The 25,210-nt window shown below is 34.6% G+C and overlaps 1 long non-coding RNA gene across 2 annotated transcripts; it reads right to left on the reverse strand.

The window, feature by feature from the left end:
- Window positions 1–3,554: 3,554 nt before the first annotated feature.
- On the reverse strand, window positions 3,555–4,875 carry LOC125777276 (uncharacterized). Of its 2 annotated transcripts, XR_007422224.1 has the most exons (3): window positions 4,612–4,875; window positions 4,222–4,556; window positions 3,555–4,140 (listed from the first exon to the last, which is right to left on the reverse strand). It is a non-coding gene; the product is annotated as an uncharacterized LOC125777276 (long non-coding RNA). The 2 variants fall into 2 exon arrangements; XR_007422223.1 differs by having other exon boundaries at window positions 4,222–4,875.
- Between the last annotated feature and the right edge of the window lie 20,335 nt (window positions 4,876–25,210).

The following is a 25,210-nucleotide window of genomic DNA, read 5'->3' on the forward strand; positions in this document are numbered from 1 at the left end:
GCTTCTACTTGTACGCCGGTAAATGCACATTTGTGCTGCGATCGCCGCAGTGTCTGTAAACGACCGTTTCGTTTTAGACGGCTGTCGCCGTCATGCCACATAGTGAACTTCGCTTTGACGGCTATAGACGCAAGTGTCCGTCAACGTGTTAAAAAGCATTTTTCTGCAGAGAGCTCAATTAGTTATGTGTTCATTCTTATCAATTTTTATTTATTGAGTCCCATAAACGGAAAATGTTGTGTATTCATCGTAACCATATGATTATTGAATTGATTAAAATTACACACTTCAAAGAAATAATTCTTCTGTCTAGACAAATAATGGCTTAAAAACTAAAAGTGAAAACTACGTCCGACAACTTAGGCCTGTAAGAGGTCCTCTCTGACCCACCACCGAGACGTCATCAATGAACACTTGGCCAATAGATGCGATTCTTTTTCTACACAAAGCCTTCTGTTTGCAATAAGTCTCTTCTTCTTTAACCTCCGGACACATTTTATGGTATTCCTTGAGCTGACCGGAGCAATTCTACTAGAGTTCTTATGTTAAGGTGGATTCCCGCAGTTTAGTGTGGCGTTGTTTTAAGAGCGAAATTGAAGTATACACAACCTACTACTTGCATACACTCTATACCCCTTACCCCGTATTTCTTTACCATTATAAGGCACCATAGCGATATACCGTATGGCGTAATCGGCGTAACAAATATTTATTCAACATTTTTAATTAAAATGTACTTTAAATACCCGCTCAAATTTTCCACTCTTTTTTTGTGGTATTATAAAAGTATTATGAAATATGCAGTTATAACATTATCGGAATCAAAACTAAATACACGATTTTTATAGTTGTCATATAGTTTATGAGTTGTCCACTTAGTATATAAAATGAGTTTAATACAGTACATGAAAAAGTGTGTTGCAAACAAAATGAAATGTTCAATTTTGGGGTACCTAAACTAATTAAATAATGCTACTCTAATTGTTCGAAAATCCGTAAACAGTGAAGTACAAACAATATAAAAACAGAAACTTACATATATTCGTACATAAGTGCTGCATTATGGGCTAATAAAAAATTTTCAGTTTTCTTTTTATTAACTTAAGTAGTCAGTCACTAAAGCGCGATGGTGTTTTTATTAGATGTAAACAAATGCAAGGGCAAACCGTAATTGAGTAGCGAAAATTCAGCAAATATGAATAAAATATAAAATATAGCATACACAAGTGTATATAAGCGCTTGCAAATACAATTCATTCTAAATTCATTCACATTTGATTCGCGTGCTGAACAACCATCGGAAGTCCGGAGTTGTATCCCAATCGTCGCGGCGAAGTGGTGCAACGGTAAGTTCCAGCAACCACACACATATCCACATATGTATAATGTATGATATCTATGAAAATTATATTCGCTTTAAATATTTATTATATACGTACTCATACAGACACTTGCGTGGCCGTTTAGTTAAGTATTGCGCTTCACCATTAAATGTTACGTATACGCCACTGGTGTGCTGCCTTTCACCACATAATAAGCAGCGCTGACACAACAAATAACTGTGTATGCTCACTCCTGGCGTCTTCGCATTACAAGCGCTTCAGTTGCTTACCCACTTCCTGTCCGTCGGTTTGTTTGCGTGTTCTGACCTTTTAGTAACATCTATCAATGGCTGCTGGCGCTCGGCTGTGCCGTTGCTGCTGTGAGGCAATAATTTAATTTTATTATTATTATTATGCGTAACTTAAGTGCTTTCCGCTGCCGTAATCATATGTTCCTAAGCCCGAACATGCGCAACCAAGCGCGGTGGAAAAGCTGTCATAATCGATGAAGCAGATGAATAACGGGGTGATGATATGAGTACAATAAAAATAATGAAAGGGAATTAGCGTATGTAGGTTGTAAAATATTTTGCAGTACGAATCCGACTCTTTTCTTCCTAGTTTAGCAATCTGTATAGCTATAGAAGTTCAAAAATATACCGAAAACATAACAAGTGTAAAAAAACTAAATTTAACAGAGGAGAGAGTTTTATAATTAAAAAATATTTAATAGGATATTTGACAAGTTTGTGCTTGATTAAAGATCTAGCAAGTGAGTGACTAAGGCTAAATAAGCAGCCAAAACCCCCATATCCCTTTGAATAATTAACCGGACGGTTTGGAACTAAATAAGATTCATGCTTTAACGAATAACTTAGAGGCTTCTCGATAGTATCGCCTTGAAAATCCTAGTAAGATATTAACGGCTGATTCAGCGCCATGTCCCACCATCACTTGAATAAGTTACAGCCATATAATGGAAATGGTTACTTGTAAGCAGGAAATGTCACTCTTCGAGCCATAAATTCTAAAAAACTGACCATACAATGCAACAGCCGATGTGATAAAAATTAAAACTCTTAATTTTCTTCACTGGAATAACATGAAATGTATTTATAAGGGTTCCATTATAAATTCATCCAAAAATTGCTTATACTAATCAAGCAGAGAGCTTTATAACTGTAAGTTGTTATTTGGCTTGAGAGAGATTTAGTTTCCATTTCATTTCCTAATATAAAAAAGGAATGTAGTATGTATGGAGTGATCAGTATTGAATTCCCATATCTACAGACCTTTTACCCCGAAAAATCTCTTACAGTCTTCTTTAGCAGATATATATAAGTTCCGGGGAAGGATTTGATGACGAAGGTTTTTGTTATTCTCGTTTTGGCATCCTTTGCGATTACGATTAGCAGAAAGATTGGATTGTTGGACAGCATTACTCATTAGCTTGCTAGGCAGGGTTCTTTGGAACTGCAGTATTTTGCATGGTAGGATTTGAAAATTTATTTACTTAATGATTGATAGCTAGTTTCGCAAGTATAACCATTTACTCTAGATTTAGTATCGAATTTGTCTTGCAGGTCAATGGTGGATAGGTAAAACATGGATTTAGATTCATTCCTAATCGCGAGGCATTACAATAATGTAAAATTTTATAAATATATGTTAATTTTTGATACTTTTGGGTTGTTCTTCAAGAGCCTGCTGGACGTTTTTCTAACAATTCAAATCCTTTCAAATTTAAGCCTATTTGCGATAACTACAATCATTACTAAACGAAAATTTTATTAGTATTAAAATTAAGCTATAAAGAAATTATAAATTATACCCACAATATTCTATTTGTAAGAGATGATATTCTCATTCCCTTGGCTTCGTTCTTTAAGTTCCAGTTCTGATTGTTTCCAGTGCCTAACTAGCTTATTGTCATCCGTAATCATTTAACAATTCCGCCCAATTTAGCAACTTCCTTGTAAAAAGAGGTACACACATACACTTACATACAAACGCACATATCTCAACTTGTACTGAGAGCACATCACCATATTCAAACTAATCAAACTTTGCCTTCATGTACATTTATATATGTATAGTTATTTCTCTCCGGTAATTCAAATAAAATTCAATTACCATTCGAGTTGATAAGCAACAATCTTAATATTAATATCGACTTTCTACGTCAGTACAACGGCAAATCATCTCAGTCACTTCCAATGATTGCTTTGAGCAACCCTGCAAAAAATGCGACTAGTCCGGGATGTGTCCGGGATTAGTCGCAAAGGAACATGCGACTAATCCCACTTTACATCTCTTTGTATGGACTGAACTGTTCCCTTTTGTTCGAGCATGTCCTATGAAGAGACTAATTGTACCCATTTATACCCAAATGGGTATAAAAAGGGACTAGTCGCTTTGTAGGTCGCAATGGTAGCAGAATGAGACCAGTCGTTATAAAACCTCTAAAATCCCTTTAACAATCAAGATAAATTTTATCCGAAGCCTTCGTTTTAAAATATGTATTTTTATTTAATTGACTTTAAACACTTTAAATACAGCTTCTCTAACATAAATCTGACAAATCAAAATTTTTGCAAAACTCATGAAAGAAATTATCATCAAAATTTAAAAAAATGTATCTTAAAAAAAATCGTTTACGCAGTTTTGTACTCCACTCAAAAAGTTCGCGTTGATTTCTTGCTTTCATATAACGCGTGAACAAAAGCTTTCTTAAAGCATTTAGCTTTTTCGAAAGCAATGGCTTTGCGCAGCGCGTCCTCCGGCGACAATCCCTTAAATGGTAATTTGGCAATGGCTCCTAAATGAAAAGAAGATTTAATTTAACTTGAAACAAAAACATACATATGTGTAAAACAATGGTATGGAATATTTATCTTACCAGTCAATGAAGCATAAAAATTTGGGAAAGATTTTAAGCTTATCTTTCCATGTGAACCATCCACGTTTATTGACGCTATGACGTCCTTATTTAACAGCAGCCTTATATTTCTGAGATTGTTGCATAAAATAGCAGACATCGCAGATTCCTATAAAACGAGTTCCTGTTTGGGTTCTTCGAAAACTTCGTCCGCTACAGCTCTGAGAGCCCGGCCAACAGCAATTATTTGTTCGTCGTCAAATGAAACCACTTGCACATTAGTAGAATCCATTACAGCAGCACATGGGTTCTCAAATTTCAGCAACATACTAATAACCTCTATTGACTTTAGATCCCTGCAAACAATATAATATTAATACGCGTTTGTTATCTGATTATATGTTTATTTACCTTAGTTATTATTCTTCAATGCGTTTTCTTTATTCCATAATCTATATAACAAAGCCAAAAAACTAAATATTTTGCGCTTCGTTATTTCAAGTGGCTGCTGTCAAACAATTGATTTTGACAATTGCCATGTAAATACCATTCACAATAGTCAAACTTGTTGATAACTATTTGACCATTTTTATTATTGTCCTACATGTACGAAATTCATTACTTATGGTTTTTTTTAAATGTAATAGGTTATGATAATTGAATTGAAGGAAATTCAGTAACTTTCCTTTGAAATTTATGAATGTATTTTTGCCAAAATTCTAACTTTTTTCCCAATAGTACCCGATATGGATTAATTGAGACTAATTGATCTCAAAAAATACCCTTTTGAGACAAGATGCGACAAATTAATACTCAATTGTTCCACATCGAGACTAGTCCCTGAATACACTCTTTAGAGATTAGTAGCACAATATTTTGCAGGGAAAGAAGGAAATAATTTCCAAGTAAACCAGACAACGACTGAGGAATTAATATTTTTAGTTTTTTTTTATACCAAGCAGAGAAACATTAATCTTTTCATTGAAATATTTGGCATTTGAAGGCATTTGAAACACTGTTGAGTTGAGTCCAACTTTCGATGACTCGTTTGAGCATTTCGACAGGTAACTGCTCCAAGTCGTTCATCGAAGCGGGCTTGTCTACATTGATTTTAGACTTTACATATCTCCACAGGAAAATATCTAACGTTGTGATATCACACGATCTTGGTGGACACTCGACCAGCCCAAAACGTGAAAATCCATCTTGCTGAAACCATATATATACCTATGATTCCATCAGCCCACAAACCACACCAAATCGTTGGTTTTTTAAATCAAATGGCAGCTATTGAATTTCTTCATGTTGCTCTTCGCCACAAATGCGGTAAATTTGCTAATTTACATACCCAGGGTGTCAAAAATGACCTCATCGCTGAACAAAATTAGGCTCGAAAACGCTGGATCTTCTAGGAAGTTTTTAAGAGCCCATAGGTCGAGAGACTTTAGTTCTTGCACAAGATGTATTTTATAAGCTTTTAATTTAAGATCTCGGCAACAAATGCGCCAAGTTGTTCCATACGTCAGTCCGAGTTGCTCGGAATTGCGCCGAATCGACATTAGTTCCACAATACTGAACTAAAATAACATGATAGCTCGACACGACTCTTGCATGATCTGTCAAAAAAAGCTTTTAAAAAAAGTTTTATTGCATAAAGGGATATAAAAGGACAGTTTTCTTGGTTTTTGTAAAATGCAGCTATATGCTGAACTCGTCCGATCTGAACAATATGTTCGGAGGTTGTAGATACCTTTAATAATAATCTATGAAAAATATCGTTTCCATACATTGAGTTGAGTTAAAAATACAATGGATGAAAAGAACGTTTGTACGGCGGCCTTTTTGGACGTGTCAAAAGCTTGGACAAAGTTTGGCATTCGGGTTTCCTACTCAAATTGAAATACATACTATCCAAACAATATTGCTTAACAATTGCTTCCTACTTAAAAGATACATACAGGATATAGAGTGCATACTCAAACTTGCAACCGATAGAAGCCGGTGTTCCCCAGGAAAACGTGTTGGGGCCAATGCTTTATATGCTTTTTACCAGTTACCTCCCATCTGACACAACTCATAACAACAAAATAATACTCGTAATAGTGCTAAGTACTTAGGTATCACCTTAGATATCACCTTAGATGATAAGCTACGCCGGAAAGAGCATGCCAAAAAAACAATGGAGTGAGCTTGATATGAAAATTCCTAAACTTTACCACCTTGTTGGCAGAAAATACACTCTATCAGTTCAAAACAAACTGTTATTATACAATACAAGCCAGTTTGGGGCTAGGGAGCCCCACAATGGAGTAAAGTCAAAGCTGTGTTAAGCTGTGTAGTTAACGCTCCTTGATACGTTAGATCTGCTGACCTGCACCTACAGTTCAAGTATAAACGAAATCTCCAAAATTGTAAAGTCTCACGAACAGAGACTTAGATAGCACGCGGAAGCATTCATTCGAAACTGCTGGGCGAGAAATTCGGTTGAAACGCAAAAAGCCTTCCAACCTAATAAGACAACAGTAGCAGCAAATCTATTTCGTAACATTCGGCTTTTAACTATTTCTTTTAATTAATTAGAATGTAATTGTTTGCTAGTATTTTATTTTTATTTTTTTATACTATGTTAACCGATCAAACTATTTTTTTTTTTTATTTTACTATTATATCTAGTGTGTAAAAAAAATACCTACAAACTTTGTATGGAAGCTACATGTAAAGTTTTCCGATATTGGCGGTTCCGACAAATGAGCATTTTATATCGATATCTCAAAACCTGAGGGTCTGGTATATATAGACGCCACGGTTAAATCAACGAAGCTTGCCACGCTAATCATAAGTATATATATTTACTTTATGGAGACTCCAACGTTTCCTTTTGAGTATTACACACATCATGGAAAACTAATATAAATCCTGATCCAAGTATAAAAAAATAGAAACCACTGTGTCCTAATATCTTTACATTGTTATACTTATAATGAAATTAAATTATTTATGGGTTAAAAATTTCGAATATTTTAAAAAGCTTAAAATATGTATAATAGAATTTCAGTAAAAAACTCACAAAACTGAGAGAGCAAAATTAAATTCTTTTTTTCTATTGATTTTATTAAACGCACCAACAGGACAGTGACAGTTTCAATGATAATTATTTACTTCTGCGAATACATTTTATATACATTACATATTTTTGAAGAAATTGAAATATAATATTTTAAGTTTAACTCACAAAAACAACAATTAATATGACATTTTTGCCCACACTATAAATTTTTGTTGAAAGTATTCGCGGAAAAGTTTCATTAAGTTATGCACTCTCAAGTAAAGTTGCTTTTTCATGTGCTGTAAAACATGGCGAAAGCACAAATGAGGAAATCGTGCGTACGCCCAAAAGTATGCAACGCTTTACTGCTTACCTTAAGCACTTTATTCGCAGTTCTTTTTTTCCGTTTGTCGAGCGCCGACTCGCATACAATTTATACATTATCTCGAACTCCTTAAATCATTTCGAGGCGCCAACGCAGGATGTATTCCCACTTTTCGCCTGTCTTTTGTTGCGCGTTCTCCTTTTAGGCGCTTTCAATATTTTTTCCATTAAATCGAGGTAAGTGAATTTTGTTAAACTTTTAATTCTTTCTTCCAACGCTTCATTTATTTTGACATATTTTGGCATATACATACACAGTAGACGCTCGGAAATTAGAACCACTTTGTTTTTGGGGTAGTTCTAACTTCCGAAATGTTTTTATTTCTGGACAGTTTTTTTAACGTAAATAATAAAACTAAGAGTTAAGCTACTTCGAAAAACTATATAAAAACATTTTTTTTATTTATTTTCTTATTTTATTAAAAAACATAACAACTCAGTCCATTACATAAGATTTATTACAAAAAACAACAACTCAAAATTTCAGAAATTAATTAAAAACTCAGGATAAGGGCTTAGTTCAAAATTAATTTTTGTTTGACATATAATCAGTAATATTTGTTTTTTTTTTTTTTTTGGTTTCTTTAAATCCGATATAACAATATCGCTACGAAGGGCCAACAGATTGGCCATGTGCTTATTGGAAGACAATTCACTCTTGTTGCACCAATTTATTAAATTGTTCACGCTTTCACTAGCTATAGCATTTGAAATAACTGGTGTGTCATCAACAAAATCGTCTTCACTGCTATCAGAAAACTCATCACCGCTACTTAGGTCATAACCAATTCCGTCTTCAAACTCATCTTCATTCCTTTTCTCGATGTCATCAACACACATGAAACTGTTTGGACCAATTTCTGCTAAAAGAGTTTGATTTATTTGGAAAGCTTCATTGCAGTCCTCATTTTTGTTAAGCAACTGTGCTAGTGACACATCATATTCGCTGTCGTATTGGTCAAAGTGCCAATTTAACAACTTTGACCAAGAATTCTTCATTACTGTTTGCGTTATCTCATCCCAAGTTTGTTTCAGAAATATTATTGCCTTTCGGATGGAATAGGATTTCAACAGACTATTCAGTGCACCACTTTCAGCTGTTATTTCAGCAAGTAACTTACTTCTGTAAACAAGTTTTGTTAACTTTATGGGATTTTGATCCATAGGTTGCACAGCTGCTGTCACATTTGGCGGCAAGAAATATGCAATTATGTTGCCATCTTTGCAGTTACAATAAGCAAAAGAGCCTTCAGAGGCAAGTTATTTTTTTGAGAAAACTGGATGGCCTGCAAACAAAAAAATATTTTAAAATTAAAGAAATTAAAAGCAAAATTATTTCCTCTTACTTCATTAATAAATATCTTGTAAAACCAATCATGAAAGATCCGAGACGTCATCCAAGCATTTTTGGAAAAGTTATAATGCAGTGGGTTATTAAAACCTTTGAAGCTCCTGGGATTTTTGGCTTTTCCAATAACTAAGGGCACTAATTTGTGAGAGCCATCAGCATTTGAGCCAAGTAAAATTGAAATTCGTTCTTTTTGAATTTTGTATCCAGGCGCACTTTTTTTACAAGCAGAGACATATGTTTTATCTGGTAGGCAACGATAAAATAGTCCGGTTTCGTCCACATTATATAATTGTTCCTCCACTAACCCCATCTCAGTGACTTTTGCATGGAATCTGTGAGTAAATTGAGTGATCGAGGCAATATCACTAGAAAGAACCTCGCCACCAATTTTTAAAAAACGGATGCCGTGTCGCTTTTTCAATTTAGTAAACCATCCATCGCTTGCTGGGAATGCATTTTTATTTTTATCGGGGTATTCTTCACCAAAAATTTGTTTAGCTTTTTCCTTTAATATTGTTCTTGTCGATGTATACTTCCTTTTGCGTTGTTTTAAAAACCACTCATAAAGACGACTTTCCTTTTCCGGATATTCGGCACTATGCATAGTTTTATATGATGTTTCCTGATAAGTGTTGGAAACAGCATTTAATATAGATGATCTATTTGACTTGATATATCTGATGGCAGATTTGCTCACATTGAAATCTAGCGCTAAATAATTCCCTTGAACATTTGTCCAGCTTTTCCAATATCTTTACTTTGGTCTCCAAAGATAAAGTGTTTTTTTTTCGTTTATTTACATTTTTTAAATTTTTAGTAAGTTAGTTTTAGGTTTCGGTAGAGTCTAGTAAAATATGTCCACGCGTAACAAATTTAACATACTAATGACAAAAACATCAAAAATTTGGCAAAACAAAAACTAAAAAGGATTTAAAAAGGAATATATAACTTGGGGATTCCCCTTTTTATTTTACCTTCGTAGTAAAATAAAAGCCAAGATTGGAAATTCCCTTGTTTTAAAAATAAAAAAAAAATCTCCGAAATTAGTTCTAATTTCAGAGCGTTCAATGCAACAAAAAATGGGAATTCCCTGGTGTTTAAAATTAAAAAAAAAACTCTAACTTAAAGTTTTGTATTGCGTATGAAGTAGGGTCTACAGATCTATGTGAAAAGCACATCGTTTTACTTTTTTTAAGTTCAATGGCATGTCATTTTTAACACGCCAAGAAACTAGGTTGTTTAAGTCTGTTTGCAACTGGCATCTTTCGTTGTTTGAAGTATACGTTTTTGAAAACTTAACAACAGATGATATGTCATTAATTAATAACAAGAACAAAATTGGACCAAGATGGGTACCTTGTGGAACGCCTGAAGGAACATTGATTATGTTAGAAAAAGTATCGTTAAATAAGACTTGTTGAACTCTATTGCTAAGATAAGAAGCAACCCAATTTAGAAATATTCGTTGAAAACCAAGAAGATCAATTTATTCAAAAGAATTGAATGGTTTACTTTATCAAAAGCTTTACTAAATTCTGTGTATAAACATCAGTATTCTTATTCTCCCTAAAGCCCGTTGATACATATAATACAAATTCAAGCAAATTAGTCAATATAGATTTCCCTTTATGAAAACTGCGTGGAGTAGAGTGGAGAGATCCGGAAGGTTTTGTCGTCTGTTATAAATGCTTCAAAAAGTTTAGGTATTGCTGACAACTTTCTTATTCGCCTATAGTTTTCAATAGATGACCTAAATCCACTCTTATGTAAAGGAATTATAAACGACTTTTTCCATATAGATGGAAATAAGCCTTGCATACGAGATGAATTAAATAGTTTTGTTAGGGATTGGTATATAGGCTAAAAAATGTTTTGTTATTTTTATTAAAAAAAATGTTATATAGGAGCTATGCTCCTTTATTGAATTCCACTTAAGAACTAAAGTTTACAATTAATTATACTTAACTCTAGACCAGTGGTTCCCAAACTTATTTTGTCTACCGCCCACTTCGAGAATAAATATTTTTTTTGCGCCCCCCTTTTTTCACTTATTTCAAAACCACTATAACTTCAAATTAATTGTTGTGACCTATATATGTATATTAACGGAGAATTCTGAACAAAACTTTTACTATAACCAGCAACTTGAAACCTGAGCTTAGTAGGTAACATACAACGCCGTTTAGGTCTCAAGTTAACACTTACGGGCTCCACCTGCTAATAAGAATGATTATTGCAACACAACTTTATAGTATTAAAACAGAGAATCTTTTATTAAAAATAAAACTGAAATAATCGATCCATATATAAAAATTAATGTGAAGGATGAATCTGATGTTGCTTAATAAGTTTGTTAATATCAGGTTCCAATTTACCCACGAACAGTCGCAAGTCGCCACGTTCGGTAACAAGCAAACGATTTCTATTTTTAGTAAGCAGTGTTGTCACAGCACTAAGTCCACGTTCACACAAATATGACGATGGGAATACTATCAAGAATCATTTAACGATTGACTACAATCCAAGGTACAATTGCGAGATCGGTTTTTGTAGCCAAAATTCGTGGTAACCATTTTTGAACTTGATTTTTATTTCCTCGTTGGTGTCAATTCTATAAGTTCTTCTTCCAGTTGAGGTGACATTGCTGTGTTGATATTCTAAAACGGATCCAACACCCAGTCTGGTATTTCCAAGTTCAAAATGTCCTGGTATCGTTCGGTGAAGCCAATGTGGAGGTTTTCCAAATGTTGGCAGTAAGCAAACAACTCGTCGTTACTGCATGATACTGATAAATTCGGAAAATTGTGAAACTCACGTCTGCCTAGATTCTTTTTGTGTAGAAGCAGTTTGGCTGCGAAAGTAGCAACGACGTTTTTTGTTTTAATTAAATTTAGTTTATTGCATTGCAGTTGGAGATTCATGAACAATTTATACCTGTCTGTCATGTAAGCTATATCATTCTTTGATGTTATGAGCTTGTCTTGAAATTCTGTATCTTTAGTTTTCAAGAACTCTATAACAGAGTCAAACAGGTTGTAGACTCGAGTCAGACAATTGCCTCTTGATAGCCAACGAACTTCAGTACGAAACAACAAACTATTGAAATCCTCGTCATTGGTAACACAAAGCTGATGAAATAATCTATTATTTAATGAGATGTTGCGGATTTTATTGACTGCTTTGATGACATATTGCAGTGATTGAAATAGTTTTTCACTTAAGTTTCTAGCAACTAAATGTTGTCTATGAATAACGCAATGTACACCAAGGACATCTGGAATTTTATTTTATAAGTGCGCTATTAAGCCTTTATGGCACCCTATCATAGCCGGAGCGCCATCCGTAGCAATTGAAATAATATTTTTCAAAGGAATCTCTTTCTCATGGTAAAACTTTTCCAATATATTGAATATGGTTTCGCCTTTTGTATCGGTCTCTAAATTTCTAGCAAATAATAGTTCTTAACATATTTTCTCATCTTTAATAAACCTCACGTAAGACAACAACAATGCTTCATTAGTTGGTAAAGTGGACTCATCATGCTGAATTGAGAATTGGCTTGTCCTCAGGTGATCGCACAATGATTCTACAATGTTTTCAGCCATTTCATCAATTCGTCTTTGCACACAATTATTACTCAAAGGAATTTTTGGGATAATATCTGCGGTCGGTTTATGAAGCACGGTAGTTATTACTTCATTTATTACTGGCAATATTAACTCTTTTCCGATGTTATGTGGTTTGCCTTTTTGAGCAATTAACAAAGAGATATTGTATGAAGCTCGAAGTCCGTCGTCATCAGCTTAGCAGCCGCCGAAAATAGTTTTGCTACACTTGGCTGAGTATTATGCTTCTTCTCTATTATATAGTAGTCCAAAAATATGAATTCTTATTTTTCCTAGAAATACATTTGTAAAAAAAGGATCTTTCTCCTTTTCGTATTATCTAATTTTTTCCAGAAATACATTTCTGAAAAAAGGACCTTTCTCCTTTTCGTATTATCTTATTTTCCCCACAACTACATTTGTAAGAAAGGATAGAAATCCTTTTTTATTTTCCACATAAAAGATTTAAGGAGTTCAAAAGCTCAAAACGTGCGCTACATCAGCTACCTACCCGACGTCATTTCGCAAGTGATAAAATACATTTTTCAAGAGCTCAAAGCATGCGCTACATCAGCTCGAACCTACCTACCCTACACCTTTGCGCAAATGATTATATTATGATAGCAAATGCCCACATACAGATTTGGCAATGGCAATAGCAATACGTTTGACAGTTAGTATTCTATAAATTCTATCCTGTCGAGATGCCCCGTTATGAAACGGAGCGACCGATTGACATGATTTTCATTTTTTCTATATTCAATAAAATAGGACAGATATATGAACTACGCGGAGAGAAATATAGAACCGAGTTTGAGCAATCTTTTAATTCATATTAGTTGATGTTCACAAGTTGTTGTTGAGAGTCGAGAGCTCATGTAGTCGTTGTCTAAGAGGCCTCCTAGCTAAATAAAATTACAAATAACCCCCCAGGCCTCTATACAACGCCCCCATTTTCTTTCTGGGTCTCTTACCGCCCCCCTTGACACCTGCAGCGCCTACAAGGGGGCGTTATCGCCCACTTTGGGAAACACTGCTCTAGACCTATGTTTGCCGCTGCAACGGGTACGGAGTTTGCTGACGGTGCGCTTCCCACAGGTTGGCACTTCGCTGACGTTGCGCTTCCCACAGGTTGCCACTACACGTGTCGCATTCTCAGCGATTTAGTAGTGTCATATTATATTACTTTGTATCATATGATATTAATGCATCATATAATACTTTTTGAATGCATGGGGTGCTACTTATATATGTATGTGTAACATTTTTTAAGAAAGAATCATATCAGGGCCATAATTAAAGTGTTGTTCTAACATAGTTAACTGATATAAATCGTCTGCTTCGGAAATGGTAGGTGCATTAATGACAGAAATCGGACATAACTTGTGCTGATGCGGAAAATTTTTTGGAGATTTTGGAGAGTAATTGGACCAAAAGCATTCAGCGATCACATTAGAAATAGTGTGATTGCCACTAGACTTATATTTCATAGCGGACGAAATTAGAAATCTTGCGTTTGGAATTGACGAAACCAATTTTTATTACGTATAAAATTATTTTTTACTTTGTTTGTATAATTATTATATCATAGTTTGTTAAGTTCAGCAAATTGTCGGCGCAATTTAGAATGTTTTGAATAGTCAGCAACTAAACCAGTTTTTTAAAAAGTTTAAAAGCACGAGATTTTCTACTTTTAAAATTAAATAATTCTTTAGAAAATCATAAATTAGAACTCATTTTTTGAGTAACAACACAGTTGCGAACATATTTTTCAAATAAATTTAAAATAGTTTCATTAAAATGGGAAGCTAAATTCAATATTGCCACTGTAATCTAGCCAAGTTACTTTATAAAGTTCGTAATTAATCTTCTTAAAAGTAGCTTTCGCAAAGTTGAACCGAAAATAAAGATCTTGTGTATTATTATATGCAAAGTTTGCTATGATTTCGAAATTAATTTCCACAGTCCTCTGGCAAAACAGGATCACATCGGACAACAGAGAATATTGAAGCGTTATCAACGTAAACCATGTCTAAGAACTTACCAAACTCGTTTGAAATTAAATTAATTTGGCTAAGACCCAACTTCGACATTTCATCTAAAACATACTCGAATACTAACAGGAGGCAATCATGGAATCAGTATTATTAGGCATTGAGAAAACATTATATATTAAAGAAGCATACTGCATTTATACAGATATTTCCGAATGAAGCGGTGTATAAGATAAAGTTAAGTAGATATGGCCACTATTAGGGCAAATTCGAATGCACTTAAATCCTACGAAGTCTGCACGTGGCACATCGACTTCTTCAGATGGAATTGAAGAATAAACAGCAAACAAGACACCAGCTTCTGTTCAGCCGGTCATATCTAAAGATTTTGAATTCGCTGTTGAATATTTCATTATCAAAAATGTGGGGTTTTCCCCAAGTTTCTGTGAAAGCAAAGTTTTGTTTTAAGACCCCTAACATTTTTATAATAAATACTCAGCGAATTATTGTTAATCAGTTTTTTCCATCAACGGGTTTTCTTGGCATCTTAGTGACAACTACAGGGGGCTTATCACGTTGTTTGTTTTGGTTAGAAAGAATCTTGGTTTGCAAGCTTACAAAATCCAACTTTTTACAAACTGAAACCTAACAACTATCAAGTGTGCACGTTTAGTAAATCCCCATCCCAATTGTTGAGATGCCGTTATGTTCTCAAAACATCTCGGTTTGGTACGCTCTTCGGGCAGGTACATTGGTACATACTTATTCAAAAACGAAACTGGCTATAATGTCGTCGGTTAGGAGTAGTACTCGAAATGGAAGATGTTGATGTGAACGACCTTTCACTCCAACAAGATGACATTCAATGCAGCCAACGAAACAATTATTTCACTGAAGTAAAATATGGAAAATTTCTTGTCCACATACTTAAGCAATTGCTACAAAAAGTAGTCGAAAACTGAGCCCTTCGGCTGGTATTTATTCCAGCCAGTTTCGGCGGTCACTTGTCTGATCCATCTCTATTTTTTGTTGAAATTGTAATATTTAAAAGAAAAGTTTTGTGGTATTTTACATTTTCTGACCATAAATATTCAAAAATGCAAAATTCTTCACAATATTCGTTAGAACCTAATGGATGCGTGGGAGTGTTCACCAAAAATTTTCGGAAAGCTTAGTTGGATTTCAAATTCCAAAAATATCTTATTAGAAACTTGTATTTATGTACTGCACGTTTAGAAAGTATTACTTTATAACGAAAAAGCTAATCTGAACAAAAGTTTCCCATAAGAAGTGTAGTTTTAAAGAAGCCTTTAATATAATTTTGCTGGTCTCATCTTGAAAAGGATTCCCTTTATCATTGCAACAACTATTCATTATTTGGTGCAAAGTGACTCACTATTCCTAAAGATTATAATCGCAAACATGTTACTGCAACAACATGTTACTGCAACACCGAAATTAAAACAAAGTTAACAGTAGGGCGACAATATCATACCGGTACATATTTTGTCTTAATATTTTTTACAGTAGGGTAACTAGACCGAATGAACGGATGAAATTAAAAAAAAAAAACTGTGTTCAACTACTACCGAAGTGAAAGGTCTGACCATACTTCAAGACATAAGTTATTTTATTTCATTAATGTTATGAAACTATCTCCCAAAAGGACATGAACTAATACTAAAGTAATGCCAGTTTAGTACCCACCTTGAACTAAGGCTTGAAAGAACTTTTATAACATCAAATAAACTTTTTATAATAATTTAGATACTCTTATAGAGGGATGCAGTAGGTCTGAAATAGCTTCAAATGTGTACTTAACTATTATATGTTGGTCTCTATTACCCTTCCTTTGCTCGTGTGTGGACTCCACCTAAAGGCTCACCACCCTTCCGCCATCAAAGCGAGTAAAATCAATTTGTTTTGTTGCTTTAAAAGCCACGAAAAGAAAAACGCAATTATTTGAAAAAAAAGTTGACTGTCGACCTGTCACCATTTGTCACCATTTTTAGCTTCCCAAACCCTAAGCATGAAATTTGCAACCAAATCTAACAGTAGTAAATCATCACTGCGACACATACCGCAAAATCAAAAAAATTAGACAGAAACAAAATGAAATGCTGCAACTGCTGGCTCCATACCCGAAAAATGTGTGTGCGTGTGAGTGTTTTGGTAATTTGGCCCTTTTGTATGCCCAGCATAGCATTAGGATGTCACCAGCACCTTATCAATGCTGCAAACACTACCATTCTGCCGCATCTAACACCAATGAATGCGCGAATGAAATGTAACAATGCCAGCTGTCACGACGTATAAGCGACATTTCTGTGCATTTGCCATGCGGCGGCCATCCCGCATTGATATACGCCAAAATTAACGCAAAGTTAACACTCGGTAATTTGTCATTTTGGCACGTTTTTGGCTGAGCAAATTCAATCGGTAGACGGCAGCGACTGCTGAAAAAAATTAGTTGCACAGACAAGGAGAGAGTTAGTGTGTATGTTTGATATACATACATATTTGGTTTGGAAGACCACTATACGAGTACATTAACTATTTGCATTAACTTACAGTTTTATGTATATTGTTAAGAACTGCATGTTATTGTTCGTATTTGGAAAGGCAATTTGACAGCTGAAGAAAGATTTGTCGTTTAATCGTTTAAGCAAGCAAATGTGTGTATATAGCGGGTTTTTCAATAGGAATGCTACAAAAGTAGACGCCATGTTTTTTCTTGCTTTTTTGACATTTCCCTTCACTAAAATTTGTCATTTTCTAATGGAAAGATATACGATCCAACAACGAGTCGAAATTATTAAAATTTACTACCGAAATTCAGTGGCCTCAATTTTAAGAGTGCTACGTCCAATATATGGTCGTCATAATCGTTATATGAGATCAATAATTGAGCGTCTAGTGGAAAAATTGTAATCCACAGGCACAGTACTAAATGTGCTAGTGAGACAAAGAAGTGCACGGAGTCTTGAGAATATTTCTGCCGCTAGCGCATCAATTTAGGAAGACCCTAATTAGTCTCTCACACGTCGTTCTCAATCGTTGGGCATCTCTCTGACGTCGTTGTGGCGAACCTTCAAAAAGATCTTGGCCTACAGCCTTACAAAACCAAATCAACGTAAGAACTGAAGCCGCTTGATCACCAGCAACAACTTGAAAATGATCCGGATTTTCATCGAAAAATCATCTTCAAGCGATGAAGCTCATTTTTGGCTGAATGGCTTCGTCAATAAGCAAAATAATAATGTATATCAGTGTCAGACATCAATCCACCCGTACTTCATGAGTCACCAATTCATCCCAAAAAATTACGGTTTGGTGCGCTTTATGGGCCGGCGGCATCAATAATAAGATTGGTGAACGTGTTATCTCACAAAATGCCCATTCAATTAACGGCCTCGATCGTGCGATTTGACGCCGTTAGCCTGTGAGGCTATGTCAAGTCTGAGGTCTCTGCTAACAAGCCAGCTTCGACTGATGAACTTCGTACGAATACCGAAAGTGAAATATCGGCCGATTTATGTTGAAGCTATAGCTTCTACGTACAACAGTTCGTATGGGATTTATTATATACGAGGTGTGTTCAAAAAGTATCGCGAATCGTAACTGACAGTTTTCTTCGATTGCAGGGGCGTGGCGCATCATGAGTTCGTGCCATAGGGAAGAACGGTCAATAAGGAATATTACCTGCAAGTAATGCGCAATTTGCGCCAAGCAATCCGCCAGAAACGCCTGGATTTGTGGAAGAACAAAAATTGGCTTTTGCACCACGATAACGCCCCTGCTCACACGTCGTTGCTTGTGCGCGACTTTTTGGCCAAAAACAACACACTAATGATGCCGCAGCCACCGTATTCCCCAGATCTGGCCCCCTGTGACTTTTTCTTGTTCCCTAAACTGAAGAGGCCCATGAAAGGACGACGTTACGCTTCTCTTGACGAGATAAAGACGGCATCGAAGGAGGAGCTGAAGAAGATAAAAAAAATGATTTTTTGAAGTGCTTCGAAGATTGGAAAAACCATTGGCACAAGTGTATAATATCTCATGGGGATTACTTTGAAGGGGACAAAATATATATTCATGATAAATAAATAATTTTTGAAAAACACACAAAATCCGCGATACTTTTTGAACACACCTCGTAGATATTGGAACCTGAGCTCAATTAAGCTTTTTCTAAAAAATATCTACAAATATCTTTCAAGACACCAACACCAATGCTTTATCACGTTAAAAATTGTCCATAATTCTTAACAAGTATAACAATAAATATCTATTTTAAATATAGTATATAAAATCTTTTCTGTCAATTTTATGTTCTTATATTCCATAAAACAAAAACCTTACATATGTTGGTTTTATATTTCTTAACTTAGTTGATACGTTAACACTGTTTTAGTTAATTATTATTTACATGATTGAATATTTCATTCAAGTAAACTAAGAAATTTGAATTACTCAATACATTTTCTTTTCCCTTTTAATATAATTTTTATATTTTCTGACTGACTACAAAAAATTGCGACAAGAGGAAGTGTGCAAGAAAATTTTAACATATCCGAAAGTGACTCCTAATTTTTTAATAACGCAATCACAAGGGACGACTCATGGGTCTTTGAGTATGAACCCGAGACAAAGAGGTAATCTTCCGGGAGACATAGAGCATCCAAGAAGCATGCACTTGCAGTGAAGCCTTCAACGCTTGGGAATCGCGTTGGCTGCGCTGCAACGACGCAAAAGGAGCCGATTTTGAAAGTTATTAAAGAATTGTAACGATTGGTTCAATAAATTTTTTTAAATCAACTCAGTCCTCCGCGCAATCGCTGTAAAATACAATGGAAATAAAATGTTCGATTTGCCGACTGCGTTGATAGTACCTCAAACATTATGGAGTCAATGCTTTCGATATATACAGTCCCTGGCCAAATTATTAGACGCACTATTGATTTTTATGCAAATCTCAGGTTTTTGGTTTTTCTTTTCGGACTCAAATCTTCACATGATTCAACTTTTTTCTTAATACGTCGCACACTAGCTTCAGACAGCTTCAATCTTCGTGAAATTTCACGGTTTGAAAACAGTTTTGTATTAATGAGAGCTTTGACTTCGGCTTTTTTGCGTGGTGAAAGGTCCCCCACTTTACCCATCTTAAAAGATAAGAAAACGAAAAAAAAATCACGTTAATAACTTTTCTAAACAAAATAAACACCCGAGAAGTCAAAAGTCACGTTGCAAATACAAAAACGATACTGAAATACATCCACACTGTTAGTAATCACGCACGCAACCGGATCATGTTCAAACATGAATGCGACTTCTCGCTGTCATAACCCTACCTACCTACTATTGTTTATTATTGTTACGTCTTTTTTTGAAAATAAGTAAAGAATACTACTAGTCAAAAAGGTTTGGCTATAAAAATTAAGGTTTGTCTTATTATTTTACACTAAAAAGGCTATTAAAATAGGTAACTACAAAAAATCAGTGATGCGTCTAATAATTTGGCCAGGGACTGTAGAGCTAAATACAATATTTGCGTTCACCATCAAAAGGCAGAACTAATTTAACATCTTGCATAAAAAGTTCTCTTTTTGCTATTTTCAGCCGTGTTTGTTTGTTACTCAAACACTTATTCAAGTTTTCTAACTCTTCATTTAAGTGCATTTATTTTGTTCTCTTTTAGTCAGCAGTTTAAAGTTTTTAACTTCTCACTGCATCGAATGTAATAATAATACAATACATTGCTTTGAGCATAACACACTCTCGTTTCTTTATTGCGTCGCTTCGTATTAAATCATTTAACGCATAATCGTCGCGTTGTTTCTGTTTTGGCTTAATTTCTTTCACTTCATACTAATTTTAATTCCACTGTAGTTGTTTTTTTTATTTATGCCGAGAGAGAGTTTTGTTCTCAGTCGTACTACTTTTTCATTGTAGTAAATCATTTTCCCTTTGCGGCCAAGATCATTTGAAGGTCAATGAGACTCGAATGAAAGTCAAATAAAGGAATGTCGATTAGAATAAACCCTATTTTTTTGTTATTATTATTTTATTATTATTATTTTTTTATTTGATTCTCCATATGTTTAATTTAAGTGTTCTTTAATATTTTAGCTGAAAGCTACTTTTTCTTAATAATATATACATAAAAATATTCTAAGTTCTTAGTTTCTATTTGTTTTTTTAACATGAGTTTTTAATGTTAGGTATGCTTTAAGCACTATTTAATTAAATCATTCAATATTCTACCATCTTGAGCTAAATAGAAACAGAAAGTAAACAGGAGAATGCATGATTTTTTGTATTCCCAGTTCTCTTGGCGAATTCAAAGGCTTTTCTTAGAAACAACATACAGTAGAAACTCGATTAACCGGACTAATTGTTGTCGATAGGCATTCGGATAATCGAAAATCCGGATAATCGAATGTATGAAGAAAAACAAATAGATATTCATATCCTGCAACGAAAATCAATGTTTATTAAGGAATGAACACTTACTTATGTATGCATGTACATATTTTCTTAGATTACACTACATGCGTAATACTAAACTGCAGCATTAATCATGAAATACAATAAAATATTTAGGTACGTATGTACGAATAATTTGTCTACAATATGTATGTGTTTGGTAATTTGCATTTGGTAATCATGAAATAAGTAGGTAGGTAATAAGTTTAATTTGGTTTAAAATATTTGGTAATTGTCATTTGACGTAAGCAACTTTTTCTCTTCATTGCTGCTATATCACGAATTCGTTTCAGTTGTAGTAGACTCACAGTATCACTCTAGGGGTATTCTCTCGCTCTTGCAAACCCCTTGCACGGTGCAAGAATTGCATATATTTCCTCTCGGTGCACCGGCACAACAACAAACACACGCAGAAATTTATTTGCAAGGGTTGTAAAATATATCAGACCAAAAACCATGTATATTTGCGTGCAATGTCATGGAAAAATATAATTGCAACCCTGTTTTAGCTGACATTTTACATAAAGTCATATAGCGTTGTTAAATTGTCTCTTACGCTTTGGCAGGTTTAAATATGTAGACGTGACACGCACGCGTCAGAGCGGAGTCACAATTGCAAATGAACTAAAACAATAATGAAACGCGCGGGGCAGCGGCAGCGACCCCACCTGCGCGAACGGAATATGCAAGTTCCGACACGTTCATGATTCCATAATTTCTACGTAGGTACATATAAATTGGACGCGATTGGTAGTCCGGATAATCGCGAATCCGTATAACTGAGGGCCGGATAAACGAGTTTCTACTGTACTCGTATTACCCGCGCACATGCTTATGATATCATAATTCTTCGATTCCGCTGCCGAAACTTTTACACCAACTTTTCATTAGTTTAAGCGTTTTTGTAATCAATCATTCCATTCGCTCATTACTGCGAGGCAAAATTTTCACAATTGCATGCATACATACACACACAAATGACGCACGTATGCTATAGATTTCGCTGCAAAAATTTAATAATTCACGAGAAATCGGTGCCAACAAGCAACAATAATACAGCTGTATGTGTGATTGTGTGCACGATAATTGCAATTGTTGCAGGAGAACAGCGCACAACGCCAAAAGTATGCTGCAGTTGCATGTTTCTGTAAAGTAGACATTTTCAGTTCTCACGACTCAATTTGCTTTGCAATGAACGTGCGTATGTGTGTTTGCGTAGCATAGTGAGAAACGCGCCAAAATTTCGCAAAAGCTGAGTATCGATAAAGTCGTAAAGAGATGCGAAATGGCGACATAAAAAGTTTTGTTATACTTTCGTTCATATCATGATATAGTAACATAACTCATTGATAATAAATGGCGGAAGAAAACTTTGTCTATTTTTTTAGCCAAAGAGCTAGAGAGAGAGAGAGTTGGGAAGTAAACTATGAACAGAGGGCAAAACGAGGGCCAGTTAATAGCAGCTCTGCAGCGGCTGACTTCTCATCTACTACCTAAACTCACTGTTGTTGTTATTGTTATTAACAGCGCAAAAAATCGCTGAATAAGTTTTGCTCGAAATTCGCATAATTTGCATTGCTGCCATGCAATGCTCGCAAGCGCTGAGCACAAAGCTTAAAAAGTTCATATGATCACATATAGATTCCAGCATTAAGGCCATTATCAACCGAAAAAATAAAATATTCGCCAGTCTTCTGCAAGATATTAAAAAACTTATTTTTTTAATGCACACATGTGCTATGCAGCTGCAGTAACTACTCACATACAAATGTATAACTGCATACCTAATGTAAAAGTTTTGCATATTTAAACTGTGATTTATTTGTTTCCATTTGCTGACTGGCAAAAGTTAATTAACTTTCAGTGGAAAGTTTAACATTGTTGGGGAGAAATATTTTTATTAAAAACGGATTCGAAAAAGGAGCAAGGAAAACATTAACTTCGGTTGCATTGAAACTGACATACCCCGCAAATAAAGAAGTTATAACATTATAAAATAATTTAACAAACAAAATCTGAATGAGCATCGATTCGGTCAGAATGTTGCTCTATAGCAATTTCATTAAAAGTTTATTTGATTGCTTTAAATTTATACTTTAGGTTTTTCGCACAGCTAAATTAATTTACTTGTAGTACATTATAATTATAACAAAGAAACCAGCTTTTCCTTTCGCACAGCCGGCTACTCAGTTAATAATAGGCATAATTAACGATCGGTTCGTTTCTTCATCTTGTATTTTTGCTATTGTTTAAAATCCATCAGCTGATTTTTATCAAGCACACAATCAAATTTACAACGTCGTCAACAAGCGGCAGAGTTAAACATACATATATTCTAGTTGCTCGAAAAATTTTAAAACCAAGAATTTTTTGTCCGTCCTCAATTTCTACTGACACCATCTTTAGAACTATTGTTTCTGCATTTTTTTCATGAATTAGTCCTTCACACTAGCTTTTATAGAGCTTATTATATTGTTGGCCTAATTTCTCAAAAAACTTTGAGTTTTGCATTAAAAATTTTAAAATTTAAATTTTTTAGAACAGATGAATATTTTAAATTTCTTTCGTTTGCAACATTATGGTTGCCAATTAAATATAAAAGGTAATAACTAGGTACTCAAGTATATTCGAGATGATCTCGCTGCGTGGATGTTCTTTCGAAAATGCCAGTTGGAATCTACTCAACAAAGAAAAAGCGTACCTTGTTGAGAGTTCACTGCAAAAATACTAACTAACTCCCACGAATTCAAATTTTGTTTCGGATTTCCAAATTATTATTATATTTTATTCTTCCAGATGGATGTTGTCATACCTCTTGCCTATTCATGGACCAATTTTCCATTTAAATAAAAGATATTCGGGCCATAAAAATAAAAATTAAATATTTCATGTGCAAAAATAATTATTCTTTATTTCTGCATCTTTTTTCCCTTTATGTGTCCTTTTTGTCTCTGCGCTCTTGCTTCTTAATTTACCTTTTCACTCCAATAATCATTGTGATTGGCCTCTGCGGTGTCGCCAGTAGTACGTGACTTGTGCCTGCTTTTGAATTTACTGCTGTCTCTTCTTTTTTTGATCTTTTTTCTGTCTCTTTTCCATCTCTCAAACTGCTTTGCATCCCTGAAATATTCGAAATTAAAAGAAATGGCCATCCAAGCAAGAAATCCATAAAATTACGAATGTATACATATGTATGAATAGGAAGGGTAAACAGTTTTTATGCAGGCATGCAAAGGTTGCTATCTGCATACAAAAACGAATTTATGTGATGCTCTGTCCTGTGGTTTTAACCTCCTTGCAGATACTTGTATTCTTCCTATAATATTTTATTTTTACTTTTGTCGCCTATTTGGAGGGTTAAGATAGTCAAAAAGACGAATATTTTTTCACTTGGCGCATCCACGGGAAGGGGGTTTTGGTGTTAGAATACCCCCTAAACTCAGAGAAAAATAACATTACGAAAGTAGCTTGGTTGCGAAAATATTCATCAACCTGTTCTTTTTTAGTAATATGTCATGCGCATTATTATGCACCCATGCGCACTATAACCTGCCTCTGTACACCATTTTACGTAGTACATGGTCAACTTTCCAAGCTCCTCATTATCACGTGCATAATTATTTGTCAAATTGCCTAATTAACTCATTTTTTTCAACAGTATAATATGATTTTTCGCAACTCAACTATCCTTATACCCATTTTCGTGCACAAGACAAAACGTGTCCTATAATAACTGAATTTTCGCGAGGGAACTGCTATATTAAAAATATGTACGTTGAGTAATAAAAGTTTTCGTAAAACACCCCCCAAAAATTTTTTTTGGATCCGCCACTGTCCCCAAATATTGCAAACTTGTACTGGGAAGATCTTCCTCTTACAATTTTCTTATTATCAGATATAAAAATACGTATCTCTCTTCCAACTTCTTAAAAAAAAATATTTCGTTTCATAGATTTTGTAGAAAATTTCTACGAAACTGTTTCGTAAGATTTTTCCTTAAACCTAACCGTTTGAATATATATAGAGAGTTGAAGTTTGATTATTTTAAGATAAAATTTAGCAATTAAGACCTCATATTTGAAGACACTTTCTTATAGACTTCTAATAACAGCGTTTAGATTACCATCAGTGTGCAAAAACATTT

Source organism: Bactrocera dorsalis, chromosome 3, assembly GCF_023373825.1.
Source record: "Bactrocera dorsalis isolate Fly_Bdor chromosome 3, ASM2337382v1, whole genome shotgun sequence".
In the NCBI taxonomy this organism is placed as follows: Eukaryota; Metazoa; Arthropoda; class Insecta; order Diptera; family Tephritidae; genus Bactrocera; species Bactrocera dorsalis.